Source organism: Myxine glutinosa, chromosome 3 (genome assembly GCF_964187855.1).
Source record: "Myxine glutinosa chromosome 3, kmMyxGlut1.1, whole genome shotgun sequence".
NCBI lineage: Eukaryota > Metazoa > Chordata > Myxini > Myxiniformes > Myxinidae > Myxine > Myxine glutinosa.
Window position 1 is genome coordinate 208,019,839 of NC_136263.1, and position 19,380 is coordinate 208,039,218.

At 30.7% G+C, this 19,380-nt stretch overlaps 1 protein-coding gene across 1 annotated transcript in view; it reads left to right on the forward strand.

Annotated features, from left to right (window-relative positions):
• The window catches only part of LOC137423892 (extracellular calcium-sensing receptor-like), an 82,281-nt gene that overhangs the window by 61,302 nt on the left and 1,599 nt on the right, over positions 1-19,380 (forward strand). The window lies entirely within an intron of this gene.

Below are 19,380 nucleotides of genomic sequence, written 5' to 3' on the forward strand. Positions count from 1 at the left end.
TAAAATTATTTTGAATAATAAATATCATTAAACCCTTATACATTTCCTCAATACAAATAGTCTCTTCCCTTGAAAGAAATGGTGTATTATCATCACAATACTTAACATTCATCTCTCTTATTAATCTTGTAAAGTAATTCATTTTTGGTTCTAATTTAAAAGAGTTATATATTTTTTTATATTTTTTATTATCATTAATTAAAATTAAATCACAGAAAATACATTGTTTATATGAACCCTCATTATTAAGCCCTATTCTATCACAAGCCGGACAATTCTCTAATTTATCATATGGAGAGTCTGGAAATTCTAAATATCCTTCAGAACTTATCATATTTATATGGTAAATTTTTACTTAAACTAAACGCAAGTTTATTCATTAATAAATACAATGTTTCAAAGCACAAAAGACAAATTTCACTCAATCTCTACTTCAGTGAAAGATATAGAAAAATATGTCAAAGATGTTAAATTGAACAAAGATAAATATGGAAATTTTTGGGTAAAACCAGTTATGGAAAATAACATGAGCCCCTCTATTTCATTTAAAGGAAGAGCTCTAACTATACCTGGAAAGACATCCATTAAAGTAAATCTAACAAAAGTTTCTCCTCTACTCCTGGCAATTTATTCAAAGCTTGAAAAAGTGATTGACCACGATACTTTGAAAAAGAATGATAAGACCATCAACAATACTCGTGGAGAAATTTGTATTTACTTTAATAATCCAAAGGGTGTAGATCTAAGTAAAATGAATGATGTTAATATTTCTGGTGAAATGTCATTTCGTTCTATGATAGTTAGAGATTATTTAAAGATAACTTTTGATATTAAAAATGTAGAGATTGAATCCGTTAATGAAAGAAAGTATATTGGTATAGATGGAAAGGTTTTTTCTGCTAATTAAATATGAGTCATTACAGCAGTGAAGATTTTACTATTTCATTGAACTCGGACGATAGTGATGATAGTATTTCATTGAACTCGGACGATGGTGATGATAGTATTTCATTGAACACAGATGATAGTTATGATACTAATAGTTTGTGCTCAAATGATAGTTATGAGAGTAGCTTTATTGATGACTCTGAGTATGATTCTGAGTATTCATGTGATAGTTATGACTTAGATGATTCTGAGTGAAAAAGTGTTTTAGTTTAAGCACAGCGATATATATAAAACGGAGCTGTAAAGCCCAAAAGTGTTTTATTTTAAGCACAGTGATATATATAAAACACCACGTTTTCTCACGCTATAAATATGGTTTATTGTGATACTTGCGAGAAGGAAGTAAAATATTATAAACAACATATTCTCACCGCAAAACATACATACAACATTTTAAACAAACTTTCCCCTCTTCCACCTGAAACAAAACACTGTTCTACATGTAATAAAAATATCCTCAAGAAAGGCTTCAAAATACATCTTAAAACAAATCTACATTTATCAAATTTTATCACAACTAAAAACTCTGATGGAGCATTCAAAGGACATATTAAAATAAGAGTCTTTAACTTCAAACCTCCTGAACCAGAGTCTATAGTTGATGCTGTAGAAATAGTTAAACCTGCTGTTCAAACGTTGATTGAAAAAACACTAAAGGAAATGAAACCACTTAAATTTTATATGGGAGTAAAATTAGAAATGACAAAGGATGAAGGAGTTATAGATGCACCATACATGAGAACTGAGCCACACTTTATATCTTCATATCAAGATTTTAAAACATCAGGAGTCTATGATGAACTTATTAAACAAGAGCAAGATGTGGATAATTCAATCGTAGGAAGTGGATTCAATATAGGAAAAATTATTTACATAGACATTCATATTCTTAAATCAGATCCTCTAAAAGCTTCTTCTTACATTGATTTACCCAGTGTTATCAAAAATAGAAAAGCAGTTATCAATATCAAAAATAAAGACAATAAATGTTTTCTCTGGTCTATTTTAGCACACTTACATCCTCCACATTTTCATGATGAAAGAGTATCTCATTATAAAAAATATGAGAATACATTAAATACGAAAGATCTAAAGTTTCCGATGACTTTAAATGATATTCCTAAATTTGAAAAGATGAATAATTTATCAGTTAATGTTTATGGTCTAACAGAAACAAACAACATTCAGGTTTTAAAGCTTTCTGACAATTGTAAACAAACTCATATTAATCTTCTATATTTTAATTCAGACGAAAATTCACATTATACATACATCAAAGATATTGCTAAATTAATAAAACCACAAGTCTGTAAGAGAACAAATAAAATATATATTTGTTTGCGTTGTCTTAACTTCTTCAATTCACAAGAAAGATTAGATAAACATTCAAATTATTGTGGCGAACATAAATCAACGGTAATCAATATGCCTAAAGAAGGCTCAAAGATCACATTCAAAGATGAAAATAAAAAGATCAAACATCCATTTGTTATATATGCTGATTTTGAAAGTATTTTAGAAAAAATTGATACTGCTTCTCCAGATCCAAAAGAATCATACACAAATAAATATCAAAAACATACTCCTTGTGGTTTTTGTTATTATATCAAATCATCCGTTGGTGATAAATATAACAAGTTAGAGATGTATAGAGGCTCAAATACCCCAGAGGAGTTTGTGAAACGACTAGAAAAAGACTGTGTTCGATTAACCAAGATAATGAGAGAAACCAATAAACCAATGTCCTTAACAAGTAAAGAAAAAAGGGAATTTATAAAAAACAATGTCTGTCATATTTGTGAGGAGAAAATTGGTAAAGGTCTAAAGGTTAGAGACCATTGTCATCTCACTGGTAAATATAGAGGTCCGGCTCATCAAAGTTGTAATATTAATTATCAACTCCCCTCTTTCATTCCTGTCTTTCTTCATAACAACGCTCATTATGATACACATCTATTTATCAAGGAACTCTCAAAGACTTCTGGAAGTATCTCAGCAATTCCAAACACGGATCAGAAATACATTTCATTCACAAAAACAATTCACACATCTCCTATTACTCATATCAGATTTCTTGATACATTTAAATTCATGGCAAGTCCATTGGTTAACTTGGTTCAAAATCTAAAAGAGTTTCCATGTCTTTCAGAGTATTTTTTAGATAAAGATTTTCTAACACAAAAGGGAATTTACCCCTATGACTATATGGACTCATTTGAGAGATTCAATGAAACACAACTTCCTTCAAAAGAAAATTTCTATAACAAATTAAACAACAGTAATATATCTGATAAAGATTATGTACACGCACAAAATGTTTGGGAAAAATATAACATCAAGAATCTTGGCGAGTATCACGATTTGTATCTCAAAACTGATGTGCTTTTATTGGCCGATGTATTTGAAGCCTTTAGATCTGTTTGTCGCACTGGATATGGATTGGATCCTGCTCACTACTACACAGCACCTGGATTGGCCTGGAGTGCGATGTTGAAAATGACAAAACAAGGTTTGGATTTGATAACCGATGTTGATATGCTTTTGATGATTGAAAAGGCAAAAAGAGGTGGAATTTCACAAGTCTGCTCGAGTAGATACGCAAAAGCAAATAACAAATATCTTCCAAATTATGATCCAACGAAAGAGAGTTCTTACTTGATGTACTATGACGCAAACAACCTGTATGGCTGGGCAATGTCTCAGGCTCTTCCTTATGGAAAACTTAGATGGGTAAAGGAAAAAGACTACAAAAACGTTTTACAAGATGTATGTATCTCTACACAAAAAGAATTGGATGAAGAAAAAGTTGGTTATTATTTTGAAATTGATTTAAAATATCCAGAGGAACTCCATAACCTACACAAAGATCTCCCATTTGCTTGTGAGAAAGAAAGTCCAAAGAAAGAATGGTTGAGTGATTATCAACGATCGTTTGATATAGGTGAATCAACAGAAAAATTACTTACTACATTATATAACAAGAAAAATTATGTTCTACACCAAAGAAATTTGCGACAATATTTATCAAAAGGTCTAAGAGTAGAGAAGATCCATAGGGTTCTAAAGTTCAATCAAAGTCATTGGTTAAAGGGGTACATTGATTTTAATACACAAAGAAGAACAGAGTCAAAAACAGATTTTGAGAAAGACTTTTATAAATTGATGAATAATGCGGTCTTTGGTAAGACTATGGAGAATGTGAGGAAAAGACAAAATATCAGATTATCAACATCTTGGGAACAAGCATCAAAATTAATTAATAGACCGAGTTTTACTCGAGCTGAGGTCTTTACTGAGAACTTTTGTGCGATCCATTTGATTAAAGAGAGTATTGAAATGAACAAACCTATTTATATTGGGACAACAATTCTTGATTTATCAAAGTCATTAATGTATGATTACTTTTATAATAACTTGAGGAAGAAATATCAAAATGATGTTAATCTACTTTATATGGATACAGATAGTTTTATTTTGAAAATTAATACCAACGATGTTTATTCAGACATGAAAAGAGACATTAATATCTATGACACGAGTAATTACAGTCCAGAGAGTGAGTTGTTCTCTTCTAAAAATAAAAAGGTGATTGGAAAGTTCAAGGATGAATTAGGAGGAAATGTCATGAGTGAATTTGTGGGATTGAGGTCTAAGGCTTATGCTTATAAATACATTGTGAATAACGTTGAAAAAACTGATAAGAAATTAAAAGGTGTAAAGAAAAATGTCATTAAAGAAACAATAAACTTTAAGGATTATTATAACTGTTTAACAACAAAGAAAGAAGAGTTTAGAAAGATTAATGGAATAAGAAGTTATAAACATCAATTATATTCAGAAGAGGTGAATAAGAAAGCATTGGGGGCTTTTGATGATAAGAGGTTTATTTTAGAAAATGGAATTGATAGTCTCCCTTATGGTTATATAAGTATATAAGTGATAAGATATATATAAGTGATAAGATATATATAAGTGATAAGATATATATAAGTGATAAGATATACATAAGTGATAAGATATATATAAGTGATAAGTTAAAAAGGGGGGGTTGGGGATTTTAATGGGCTACCGCCGACTTTTTTACTATTATATAAATGATAGAACCAAGTATCAACCAGACTAAAGAGTGGAGGTGTAATCAACCTTGGTATATAAATGGAAAACATAATGAATGTGAAAAATATCAAATAGGTATAATTGAAAAGGCAACTGGTAAAAAAATTCACAAAACAAATAAGAGAATTAATTTAAATACCGGTGAATTGGGTAAAAAAGATGGAAATATTTTTGAGTGGACGGAAAACTTTGATGGTTGTCAGGAAAATATATACTTTAATTTTAAAATGGTATGTGGCACTGGAGGTGCTCAAACAAGAACATTGAGGGAGGTTTACCATTTTATCTTAGCTCAGTTAAAATATCTTAATAAAGAACCAAACTCAAACATATTTTTTGTTAATGTATTAGACGGTGAGGAGAGTTGTAGGAGAATTAAATTATTTCCCACACATAAACAAATATTTGTCGGATCGATGTTTGAGTGGGTTATATTCACCAGATGATATTAAGAGTAAAAGGTTAAAAGGTCCATAAGGTCAGAAGGATCACAGGTGTTTAAGTGGTCTAATGAATAAGGATAACATGTCAAAAGGTTAGAAGGTTCGTAAAGAACAGGGTGAGAGAAATATAGGTGTTTAGGGGCAATGAGGGAGGGAAAGAATTAATATGGAAGTGAATGGGTCAAAGATTAATCTGCCAGATGATATGTAGAAGAAGGATGATAGGTCTATAAGAGAAAACAAATATTTGTAGTGTTTGAGTGGTCTAATGAACAACATTAAGGATAGGTACTACAGACAAAAGGTTTATAAAGATGAGGGTGGGAGAAATAGAGGTGTTTATGATTTTTGAAAAAGACAAGGGGGTAAATGACATTAGATAGGGATTTCCCATGTTAAACGGAGGTGTCCCAGAAGCAACATTATTACACTACTGATATAGTTTTTCATATTAAATGTAGACAGAGTTTTTCAAATTAAATGTACACAGAGTTTTCCAAATTCAAATTCAAATTTCAAGTTCAGAATCATTGGAATCTCCCACGATGAAGCTAACTCCAAGGGCCTCTCACTCACTCACCGCAGGCAGGTTGGTGGTCTTTCCGTCTTCTACCGACTCCTATCTGGCCTTCCCCCCCCCCCCAGCTCTCCCTGGGCTCTGTCCCGCAAATATTCCTACAGGTCGCACAAGATCTGCCTGCAGCCCTCTTATGGTTAAACTGCCATAATCAAGACTCTCTGCTCACCTTCACTCCTTCATTCCTCTTTTCTCCTGCCTCTGGAACAAACTCCCTCACTCTCTTCAATCCCACTCCACCCTCCATGTCTTAAAACAGCTGTTCACCACCATCTCTTATCTTCCCCCATCCAAAACCTTGATCTTTTCTACCCCCGCTAATTTCACCCCAGTTCCACTTTTTTGAAATACCAACTTCTGTCCTGGAAGTCCTTGGTGTCCTTGTGTTTTATACTTCTCCCTCCGCCCCCCCCCCCCACCCCCCTTCCCACGCCTCCTCTCCCCAAGCCATCTCCCTTCCACACATCTCCCTGCTCTCAAATGTTGTGTTTGTGTGCTTCCTCTTCTCTCCCCATCTTGTCTTCCGCTCCCTCTTTTTATATATTTTGTTTGTCTGGTTGATTTGTTTGTGAAGTAAATGTTAGCTCTTTCACGCCTCGATTCAGTATACAAAAAAAAATAAAAAAATAAAAATTAAATGTAGACAGAGTTTTTAATATTAAATGTAAATAGAGTTTTTCACATTAAATGCAGATGTAGTTTTTCATATTAAATGTAGATAGAGTTTCTCATATTTTATGTCAACAGTTTTTATATTACATGTAGATAGAGTATTTCACATGAAATGCAGATAGAGTTTTTAATATTAAATGTAGATAGAGTTTTTCACATTAAATGTAGATGGAGTATTTCACATTAACTGCAGATATAGTTTTTCACATTAAATGTAGATATCGTTTTTCACATTAAATGTAGATGTAGTTTTTCATATTAAATGTAGATAGAGTTTCTCATATTTAATGTAAATAGTTTTTACATAACATGTAGATAGAGTATTTCACATTAAATGCAGATGGAGTTTTTAATATTAAATGTAGACCGAGTTTTTAATATTAAATGTAGATGGAGTTTTTCACATTAAATGTAGATAGAGTATTTCACATTAAATGCAGATATTGTTTTTCATATTAAATGAAGACAGAGTTTTTCATGTTAAATGCAGACAGAGTTTTTCATACAAAATGTAGACAGAGTTTTTCATATTAAATGTAGATATAGTTTTTCATATTAAATGCAGACATTGTTTTTCACATTAAATGTAGATGTAGTTTTTCATATTAAATGTAGATAGAGTTTCTCATATTTAATGTAGACAGTTTTTATATTACATGTAGATAGAGTATTTCACATTAAATGCAGATATAGTTTTTCATATTAAATGTAGACAGAGTATTTCATGTTAAATGCAGACAGAGTTTTTCATATTAAATGCAGATATAGTTTTTCATATTAAATGCAGATGTAGTTTTTCATATAAAATGCAGATATAGTTTTTCATATTAAATGTGGACAGAGTTTTTCATATTAAATGTAGACAGAGTATTTCATATTAAATGTAGACGGAGTTTTTCATATTAAATGCAGATATAGTTTTTCATATTAAATGCAGATATAGTTTTTCATATTAAATGCAGGCAGAGTTTTTCATATTAAATGCACATATAGTTTTTCATATTAGATGTAGACAGAGTTTTTTCATATTAAATGCAGACAGAGTTTTTCATATTAAATGTAGATAGAGTTTTTCATATTAAATGCAGATATAGTTTTTCATATTAAATGTAGATAGAGTTTTTCATATTAAATGTAGACAGAGTTTTTCATATTAAATGCAGATATAGTTTTTCATATTAAATGTAGACAGATTTTTTAATATTAAATGTAGATAGAGTATTTCACATTAAATGCAGATATAGTTTTTCATATTAAATGAAGACAGAGTTTTTCATATTAAATGCAGATAGAGTTTTTAATATTAAATGTAGACAGAGTTTTTAATATTAAATGTAGACAGAGTATTTCATATTAAATGCCGATGGAGTTTTTCATATGAGATGCAGACAGAGTTTTTCACATTAGATGCAGATGGAGTTTTTCATATTAGATGCAGACAGAGTTTTTCAAATTAAATGTAGATAAAGTGTTTAATATTAAATGTAGACAGTTTTTAGATTAAATGTAGATCGAGTTTTTCATATTAAATGTAGACAGAGTTTTTCATATTAAATGCATATATAGTTTTTCATATTAAATGTAGACAGTTTTTCATATTAAATGTAGACAGAGTTTTTCATATTAAATGCAGATATAGTTTTTCATATTAAATGTAGACAGAGTTTTTCATATTAAATGTAGATAGAGTTTTTCATATTAAATGCAGCTATAGTTTTTCATATTAAATGAAGACACAGTTTTTCATATTAAATGTAGATAGTGTTTTTCATATTAAATGTAGATATAGTTTTTCACATTAAATGACGACAGAGTTTTTCATATTTTTTTTTTTTTTTTTTTTTTTTTTTGTATACAAGATCGAGGCTCGTGAAAGAGCGAACATTAATCACACAGAAAGACAAACCGACACATAAAACATATAACATCGGGAGCGGTAGACAAGATGGGGAGAGAGGGGGAAGGACACTCCCTCACTCCCTTCAAACTCCCTCACTCCCTTCAAGGACAAAAACACAACATTTGAGAGCAGGGACCGAGAGACATGGAGACATCGAGAGATCTGAGAGAGGGCGAGGGCTTTGGGGGGGGGGCATGGGAAGGGGGCGGTGGGAGAGGTATAAAACATATGGACACTGCCAGGACTTCCAGGAAAGAAGTTGGAATTTCAAACAAGGTGGATCTGGGGTGAATTAGCGGGGGTAGAAAAGATCAAGGTTTTGGATGGGGGAAGATAAGAGATGGTGGTGAACAGCTGTTTTAAAGACCTGGAGTTCCATATTAAATGTAGATAGAGTTTTTCATATTAAATGTAGACAATTTTTCATATTAAATGTAGATAGAGTTTTTTATATTAAATGCCGATGGAGTTTTTCATATGAGATGCAGACAGAGTTTTTCATATTAAATGTAGATAGAGTTTTTCATATTAAATGTAGATAGAGTTTTTCATATTAAATGTAGATAGAGTTTTTCATATTAAATGCAGATATAGTTTTTCATATTAAATGGAGACAGAGTTTTTCCTATTAAATGCAGATATAGTTTTTCATATTAAATGTACACAGAGTTTTCCAAATTCAAATTCAAATTTCAAGTTCAGAATCATTGGAATCTCCCACGATGAAGCTAACTCCAAGGGCCTCTCACTCACTCACCGCAGGCAGGTTGGTGGTCTTTCCGTCTTCTACCGACTCCTATCTGGCCTTCCCCCCCCAGCTCTCCCTGGGCTCTGTCCCGCAAATATTCCTACAGGTCGCACAAGATCTGCCTGCAACCCTCTTATGGTTAAACTGCCATAATCAAGACTCTCTGCTCACCTTCACTCCTTCATTCCTCTTTTCTCCTGCCTCTGGAACAAACTCCCTCACTCTCTTCAATCCCACTCCACCCTCCATGTCTTTAAAACAGCTGTTCACCACCATCTCTTATCTTCCCCCATCCAAAACCTTGATCTTTTCTACCCCCGCTAATTTCACCCCAGTTCCACTTTTTTGAAATACCAACTTCTGTCCTGGAAGTCCTTGGTGTCCTTGTGTTTTATACTTCTCCCTCCGCCCCCCCCCCCCCACCCCCCTTCCCACGCCTCCTCTCCCCAAGCCATCTCCCTTCCACACATCTCCCTGCTCTCAAATGTTGTGTTTGTGTGCTTCCTCTTCTCTCCCCATCTTGTCTTCCGCTCCCTCTTTTTATATATTTTGTTTGTCTGGTTGATTTGTTTGTGAAGTAAATGTTAGCTCTTTCACGCCTCGATTCAGTATACAAAAAAAAATAAAAAAATAAAAATTAAATGTAGACAGAGTTTTTAATATTAAATGCAAATAGAGTTTTTCACATTAAATGCAGATGTAGTTTTTCATATTAAATGTAGATGGAGTTTCTCATATTTTATGTCAACAGTTTTTATATTACATGTAGATAGAGTATTTCACATGAAATGCAGATAGAGTTTTTAATATTAAATGTAGATAGAGTTTTTCACATTAAATGTAGATGGAGTATTTCACATTAACTGCAGATATAGTTTTTCACATTAAATGTAGATATCGTTTTTCACATTAAATGTAGATGTAGTTTTTCATATTAAATGTAGATAGAGTTTCTCATATTTAATGTAAATAGTTTTTACATAACATGTAGATAGAGTATTTCACATTAAATGCAGATGGAGTTTTTAATATTAAATGTAGACCGAGTTTTTAATATTAAATGTAGATGGAGTTTTTCACATTAAATGTAGATAGAGTATTTCACATTAAATGCAGATATTGTTTTTCATATTAAATGAAGACAGAGTTTTTCATGTTAAATGCAGACAGAGTTTTTCATACAAAATGTAGACAGAGTTTTTCATATTAAATGTAGATATAGTTTTTCATATTAAATGCAGACATTGTTTTTCACATTAAATGTAGATGTAGTTTTTCATATTAAATGTAGATAGAGTTTCTCATATTTAATGTAGACAGTTTTTATATTACATGTAGATAGAGTATTTCACATTAAATGCAGATATAGTTTTTCATATTAAATGTAGACAGAGTATTTCATGTTAAATGCAGACAGAGTTTTTCATATTAAATGCAGATATAGTTTTTCATATTAAATGCAGATGTAGTTTTTCATATAAAATGCAGATATAGTTTTTCATATTAAATGTGGACAGAGTTTTTCATATTAAATGTAGACAGAGTATTTCATATTAAATGTAGACGGAGTTTTTCATATTAAATGCAGATATAGTTTTTCATATTAAATGCAGATATAGTTTTTCATATTAAATGCAGGCAGAGTTTTTCATATAAAATGCAGATATAGTTTTTCATATTAAATGTGGACAGAGTTTTTCATATTAAATGTAGACAGAGTATTTCATATTAAATGTAGACGGAGTTTTTCATATTAAATGCAGATATAGTTTTTCATATTAAATGCAGATATAGTTTTTCATATTAAATGCAGGCAGAGTTTTTCATATTAAATGCACATATAGTTTTTCATATTAGATGTAGACAGAGTTTTTTCATATTAAATGCAGACAGAGTTTTTCATATTAAATGTAGATAGAGTTTTTCATATTAAATGCAGATATAGTTTTTCATATTAAATGTAGATAGAGTTTTTCATATTAAATGTAGACAGAGTTTTTCATATTAAATGCAGATATAGTTTTTCATATTAAATGTAGACAGATTTTTTAATATTAAATGTAGATAGAGTTTTTCATATTAAATGCAGATAGAGTTTTTAATATTAAATGTAGACAGAGTTTTTAATATTAAATGTAGATAGAGTATTTCACATTAAATGCAGATATAGTTTTTCATATTAAATGAAGACAGAGTTTTTCATTTTAAATGAAGACAGAGTTTTTCATTTTAAATGTAGACAGAGTATTTCATATTAAATGCCGATGGAGTTTTTCATATGAGATGCAGACAGAGTTTTTCACATTAGATGCAGATGGAGTTTTTCACATTAACTGCAGATATAGTTTTTCACATTAAATGTAGATATCGTTTTTCACATTAAATGTAGATGTAGTTTTTCATATTAAATGTAGATAGAGTTTCTCATATTTAATGTAAATAGTTTTTACATAACATGTAGATAGAGTATTTCACATTAAATGCAGATGGAGTTTTTAATATTAAATGTAGACCGAGTTTTTAATATTAAATGTAGATGGAGTTTTTCACATTAAATGTAGATAGAGTATTTCACATTAAATGCAGATATTGTTTTTCATATTAAATGAAGACAGAGTTTTTCATGTTAAATGCAGACAGAGTTTTTCATACAAAATGTAGACAGAGTTTTTCATATTAAATGTAGATATAGTTTTTCATATTAAATGCAGACATTGTTTTTCACATTAAATGTAGATGTAGTTTTTCATATTAAATGTAGATAGAGTTTCTCATATTTAATGTAGACAGTTTTTATATTACATGTAGATAGAGTATTTCACATTAAATGCAGATATAGTTTTTCATATTAAATGTAGACAGAGTATTTCATGTTAAATGCAGACAGAGTTTTTCATATTAAATGCAGATATAGTTTTTCATATTAAATGCAGATGTAGTTTTTCATATAAAATGCAGATATAGTTTTTCATATTAAATGTGGACAGAGTTTTTCATATTAAATGTAGACAGAGTATTTCATATTAAATGTAGACGGAGTTTTTCATATTAAATGCAGATATAGTTTTTCATATTAAATGCAGATATAGTTTTTCATATTAAATGCAGGCAGAGTTTTTCATATAAAATGCAGATATAGTTTTTCATATTAAATGTGGACAGAGTTTTTCATATTAAATGTAGACAGAGTATTTCATATTAAATGTAGACGGAGTTTTTCATATTAAATGCAGATATAGTTTTTCATATTAAATGCAGATATAGTTTTTCATATTAAATGCAGGCAGAGTTTTTCATATTAAATGCACATATAGTTTTTCATATTAGATGTAGACAGAGTTTTTTCATATTAAATGCAGACAGAGTTTTTCATATTAAATGTAGATAGAGTTTTTCATATTAAATGCAGATATAGTTTTTCATATTAAATGTAGATAGAGTTTTTCATATTAAATGTAGACAGAGTTTTTCATATTAAATGCAGATATAGTTTTTCATATTAAATGTAGACAGATTTTTTAATATTAAATGTAGATAGAGTTTTTCATATTAAATGCAGATAGAGTTTTTAATATTAAATGTAGACAGAGTTTTTAATATTAAATGTAGATAGAGTATTTCACATTAAATGCAGATATAGTTTTTCATATTAAATGAAGACAGAGTTTTTCATTTTAAATGAAGACAGAGTTTTTCATTTTAAATGTAGACAGAGTATTTCATATTAAATGCCGATGGAGTTTTTCATATGAGATGCAGACAGAGTTTTTCACATTAGATGCAGATGGAGTTTTTCATATTAGATGCAGACAGAGTTTTTCAAATTAAATGTAGATAAAGTGTTTAATATTAAATGTAGACAGTTTTTAGATTAAATGTAGATCGAGTTTTTCATATTAAATGTAGACAGAGTTTTTCATATTAAATGCATATATAGTTTTTCATATTAAATGTAGACAGTTTTTCATATTAAATGTAGACAGAGTTTTTCATATTAAATGCAGATATAGTTTTTCATATTAAATGTAGACAGATTTTTTAATATTAAATGGAGATAGAGTATTTCACATTAAATGCAGATATAGTTTTTCATATTAAATGAAGACAGAGTTTTTCATATTAAATGCAGATAGAGTTTTTAATATTAAATGTAGACAGAGTTTTTAATATTAAATGTAGATAGAGTATTTCACATTAAATGCAGATATAGTTTTTCATATTAAATGAAGACAGAGTTTTTCATTTTAAATGAAGACAGAGTTTTTCATTTTAAATGTAGACAGAGTTTTTCATATTAAATGTAGATGTAGTTTTTCATATTAAATGCAGATAGTGTTTCTCATATTTAATGTCGACAGTTTTTATATTACATGTAGATAGAGTATTTCACATTAAATGCAGATAGAGTTTTTAATATTAAATGTAGATAGAGTTTTTCACATTAAATGCAGATAGAGCATTTCACATAAACTGCAGATATAGTTTTTCATATTAAATGTAGATAGTGTTTTTCATTTTAAATGTAGATAGAGTTTTTCATATTAAATGTAGACAATTTTTCATATTAAATGTAGATAGAGTTTTTCATATTAAATGCCGATGGAGTTTTTCATATGAGATGCAGACAGAGTTTTTCATATTAAATGTAGATAGAGTTTTTCATATTAAATGTAGATAGAGTTTTTCATATTAAATGCAGATATAGTTTTTCATATTAAATGGAGACAGAGTTTTTCATATTAAATGCAGATATAGTTTTTCATATTAAATGTAGATAGAGTTTTTCATATTAAATGTAGATAGAGTTTTTCATATTAAATGCAGATATCGTTTTTCATATTAAATGTAGACAGAGTTTTTCAAATTAAATGTACACAGAGTTTTCCAAATTCAAATTCAAATTTCAAGTTCAGAATCATTGGAATCTCCCGCGATGAAGCTAACTCCAAGGGCCTCTCACTCACTCACCGCAGGCAGGTCGGTGGTCTTTCCGTCTTCTACCGACTCCTATCTGGCCTTGCCCCCACAGCTCTCCCTGGGCTCTGTCCCGCAAATATTCCTACAGGTCGCACAAGATCTGCCTGCAACCCTCTTATGGTTAAACTGCCATAATCAAGACTCTCTGCTCACCTTCACTCCTTCATTCCTCTTTTCTCCTGCCTCTGGAACAAACTCCCTCACTCTCTTCAATCCCACTCCACCCTCCATGTCTTTAAAACAGCTGTTCACCACCATCTCTTATCTTCCCCCATCCAAAACCTTGATCTTTTCTACCCCCGCTAATTTCACCCCAATTCCACTTTTTTGAAATACCAACTTCTGTCCTGGAAGTCCTTGGTGTCCTTGTGTTTTATACTTCTCCCTCCCCCCCCCCCCCCCCCGCCCCCTTCCCACGCCTCCTCTCCCCAAGCCATCTCCCTTCCACACATCTCCCTGCTCTCAAATGTTGTGTTTGTGTGCTTCCTCTTCTCTCCCCATCTTGTCTTCCGCTCCCTCTTTTTATATATTTTGTTTGTCTGGTTGATTTGTTTGTGAAGTAAATGTTAGCTCTTTCACGCCTCGATTCAGTATACAAAAAAAAATAAAAAAAATAAAATAAAATGCCGACAGAGTTTTTAATATTAAATGTAAATAGAGTTTTTCACATTAAATGCAGATGTAGTTTTTCATATTAAATGTAGATAGAGTTTCTCATATTTTATGTCAACAGTTTTTATATTACATGTAGATAGAGTATTTCACATGAAATGCAGATAGAGTTTTTAATATTAAATGTAGATAGAGTTTTTCACATTAAATGTAGATGGAGTATTTCACATTATCTGCAGATATAGTTTTTCACATTAAATGTCGATAGAGTATTTCACATTAAATGCAGATATCGTTTTTCACATTAAATGTAGATGTAGTTTTTCATATTAAATGTAGATAGTTTCTCATATTTAATGTAAATAGTTTTTACATAACATGTAGATAGAGTATTTCACATTAAATGCAGATAGAGTTTTTAATATTAAATGTAGACCGAGTTTTTAATATTAAATGTCGATGGAGTTTTTCACATTAAATGTAGATAGAGTATTTCACATGAAATGCAGATATAGTTTTTCATATTAAATGAAGACAGTGTTTTTCATGTTAAATGCAGACAGTTTTTCAACAAAATGTAGACAGAGTTTTTCATATTAAATGTAGATATAGTTTTTCATATTAAATGCAGACATTGTTTTTCACATTAAATGTAGATGTAGTTTTTCATATTAAATGTAGATAGAGTTTCTCATATTTAATGGAGACAGTTTTTATATTACATGTAGAGTATTTCACATTAAATGCAGATATAGTTTTTCATATTAAATGTAGACAGAGTATTTCATGTTAAATGCAGACAGAGTTTTTCATATTAAATGCAGACAGAGTTTTTCATATTAAATGCAGATAATTTTTTCATATTAAATGTAGATAGTTTTTCATATAAAATGCAGATATAGTTTTTCACATTAAATGAAGATAGAGTTTCTCATATTTAATGCAGACAGTTTTTATATTACATGCAGATAGAGTATTTCACATTAAATGCAGATATAGTTTTTCATATTAAATGCAGATTTTGTTTTTCATATTAAATGCAGATATCGTTTTTCATATTAAATGCAGATATAGTTTTTCATATTAAATGCAGATAGAGTTTTTCATATTAGATGCAGACAGAGTTTTTTCATATTAAATGTAGACAGAGTTTTTCATATTAAATGCAGACAGAGTTTTTCATATTAAATGTAGATATAGTTTTTCATATTAAATGCAGATATAGTTTTTCATATTAAATGCAGATATAGTTTTTCATATTAAATGCAGATATAGTTTTTCATATTAAATGAAGACAGAGTTTTTCATATTAAATGTAGACAGAGTTTTTCATATTAAATGTAGATATAGTTTTTCATATTAAATGCAGATATAGTTTTTCATATTAAATGCAGATAGAGTTTTTCATATTAGATGTAGACAGAGTTTTTTCATATTAAATGTAGACAGAGTTTTTCATATTAAATGCAGACAGAGTTTTTCATATTAAATGTAGATATAGTTTTTCATATTAAATGCAGATATAGTTTTTTACATTAAATGTGGATGTAGTTTTTCATATTAAATGCAGATATAGTTTTTCATATTAAATGAAGACAGAGTTTTTCACATGAATTGCAGATAGAGTTTTTCATATTAAATGCAGATATAGTTTTTCATATTAAATGCAGATATAGTTTTTCATATTAAATGTAGACATAGTTTTTCATATTAAATGTAGACAGAGTTTTTCATATTAAATGCAGATGTTGTTTTTCATATTAAATGCAGACAGAGTTTTTCATTTTAAATGCAGATGTTGTTTTTCATATTAAATGTAGACAGAGTTTTTCAAATTAAATGTAGACAGAGTTTTTCACATTAAATGTAGATGTAGTTTTTCATATTAAATGTCGATGGAGTTTCTCATATTTCATGTAAACAGTTTTTATATTACATGTAGATAGAGTATTTCACATTAAATGCAGAGAGAGTTTTTAATATTAAATGTAGACAGAGTTTTTAATATTAAATGTAGATAGAGTATTTCACATTAAATGCAGATATAGTTTGTCATATTAAATGAAGACAGAGTTTTTCATATTAAATGTAGATGTAGTTTTTCATATTAAATGCAGATAGTGTTTCTCATATTTAATGTAGACAGTTTTTATATTACATGTAGATAGAGTATTTCACATTAAATGCAGATATAGTTTTTCATATTAAATGCAGATATAGTTTTTCATATTAAATGTAGACAGAGTTTTTCAAATTAAATGTAGATAGAGTATTTCACATTAAATGCAGATAGAGTTTTTAATATTAAATGTAGACAGAGATTTTAATATTAAATGTAGATAGAGTATTTCACATTAAATGCAGATATAGTTTTTCATATTAAATGAAGACAGAGTTTTTCATATTAAATGTAGACAGAGTTTTTCATATTAAATGTAGATGTAGTTTTTCATATTAAATGCAGATAGAGTTTCTCATATTTAATGTAGACAGTTTTTATATTACATGTAGATATAGTATTTCACATTAAATGCAGATATAGTTTTTCATATTAAATGTAGATAGAGTTTTTTATATTAAATGTAGACAAAGTTTGTCATATTAGACATAGACAGAGTTTTAAATATTAAATGTAGACAGAGCATTTCATATTAGGCCGAAAAAAAAATATATTTCCGGGTCTCTGGTCAGCGCGCACATCGATTTTGACCCTGCACATCACATTTTTTTTCTTCCAATGGTGCCCACAATAGCGCGCGCCTGTTGTTGCCGGGCCGGCGCGCTATCTCGGGAAATACTGTGAGGGTCGCCATTGTTATCGGCGTTCGCGCACGGTTCTCCCCTACAAAACTCCGTTTAGTTTGTCCAAAACCAACCAGCCGTTCCAAAGATATGAGTATTTTTGTGTGCCTTGCCGTCATGAATCCATTCGGCTGGATATTGTCATTTATTGAAACGAAGACGTTCTTTGTCGGGTTCGTGTGAAGCAACCAGAAGGCCTAGAGAGCTGCAGGTGGTCTCGTTAGTTAGGCCTCGATCCTATCTCGTTTGTCAGGAAGTTGTAAGTGTCTGTGATAATCTGATGGACTGGGAGAAGAGATCGTGGGAGACCATCGGCCTGTTAGACCACTTGTGCATGCGCAGTGTTGACGCGATCGATGCATTGGAATGTTTGACGGTACGGCGAGGCGATCTCGAGAACGAAATGGCAGTCTATAATATGCTTGAAGAACTTAATGATTTTCAGAATAAATACATTTTAAAATACCTTAAGCTTGTGTTCATTATTTACAAAAAGGCCTACAAGTCCCATTGGACTGGTAGGCCTTTTGAATCCTTTCACTGGCTGAGCTCCTTGAATCTTTACAATGGTTGCCTGTCTCTGCTCGTGTGCAATACAAAATTTGCACACTATGTTATAAATCATTGTGTGGAGCGGGACCTCACCATCTCTCCGATTTGCTCACTCACTATGTACCTCGGCGACGGCTTCGTTCAAGCGACGACTCCATGACCTTAGAGCCGCCGCACACCAGCACCAAGTTGTTTGGTGAGAAATCCTTTTCCTTTGCTGCACCTCTGCTCTGGAATGACTTGCCTTCCTCTGTTCGACATGTTGACTGTCTTCCTGCCTTTAAAACCTCCCTCAAAACCGATCTGTTTCACAAGTCTTTCAAAGTCTGAGTCCTGTTTTCCCTTTGGTTTGAGGTGGGACGGAGATCGAGAGTATGTCTGTGTACGTGTGCGGGGGAGGGAGGGGAGGAGGAGGGGGAGTACACATCTGTGGGTTTTGAATGGGGAGGGAGAGGAATAGGCAAAAGAGTGAAGGTGTGTCTGTGTGTGTGTATGTTTGTATATGTGTGTGCGGTGTATGTGCGTTCACATGATAATGTAAAGTGCCACGAGGGTCGTTAACTCTGCTTGATGGGGCTATATAAGACTCCTTTATTATTATTATTATTATTATTGGCTGGCTTTAATTTCTCTCTGGATGGCGCCACGGCAGATGAGGAGGACCGCAAGGCATGAGGACACAAAAAACACCTCTCTATGTGCAATCCATGCTTTTCAAAAAAAACAGAAAAAAAAAACCGCATCGCCGCATCAATTCTGGAACTTTGTTCTGACCAGACACCAGCAATATATTTTTTTCGGCCTTAAATGCAGACAGAGTATGTCATATTAAATGTAGACAGAGTATTTAATATTAAATGTCGAGTTTTTAGATTAAATGTAGACAGAGTTTTTCATATTAAATGTGGACAGATTTTTCTGTCTAAATATAGATCGTCTTCCGACAATATCTGGATTGATTGCAAGACTGTTCCAGTTAACATATTAAAATGCACTTAAGATATAATGGGTTCAATCACCTGGTAATGTGAAG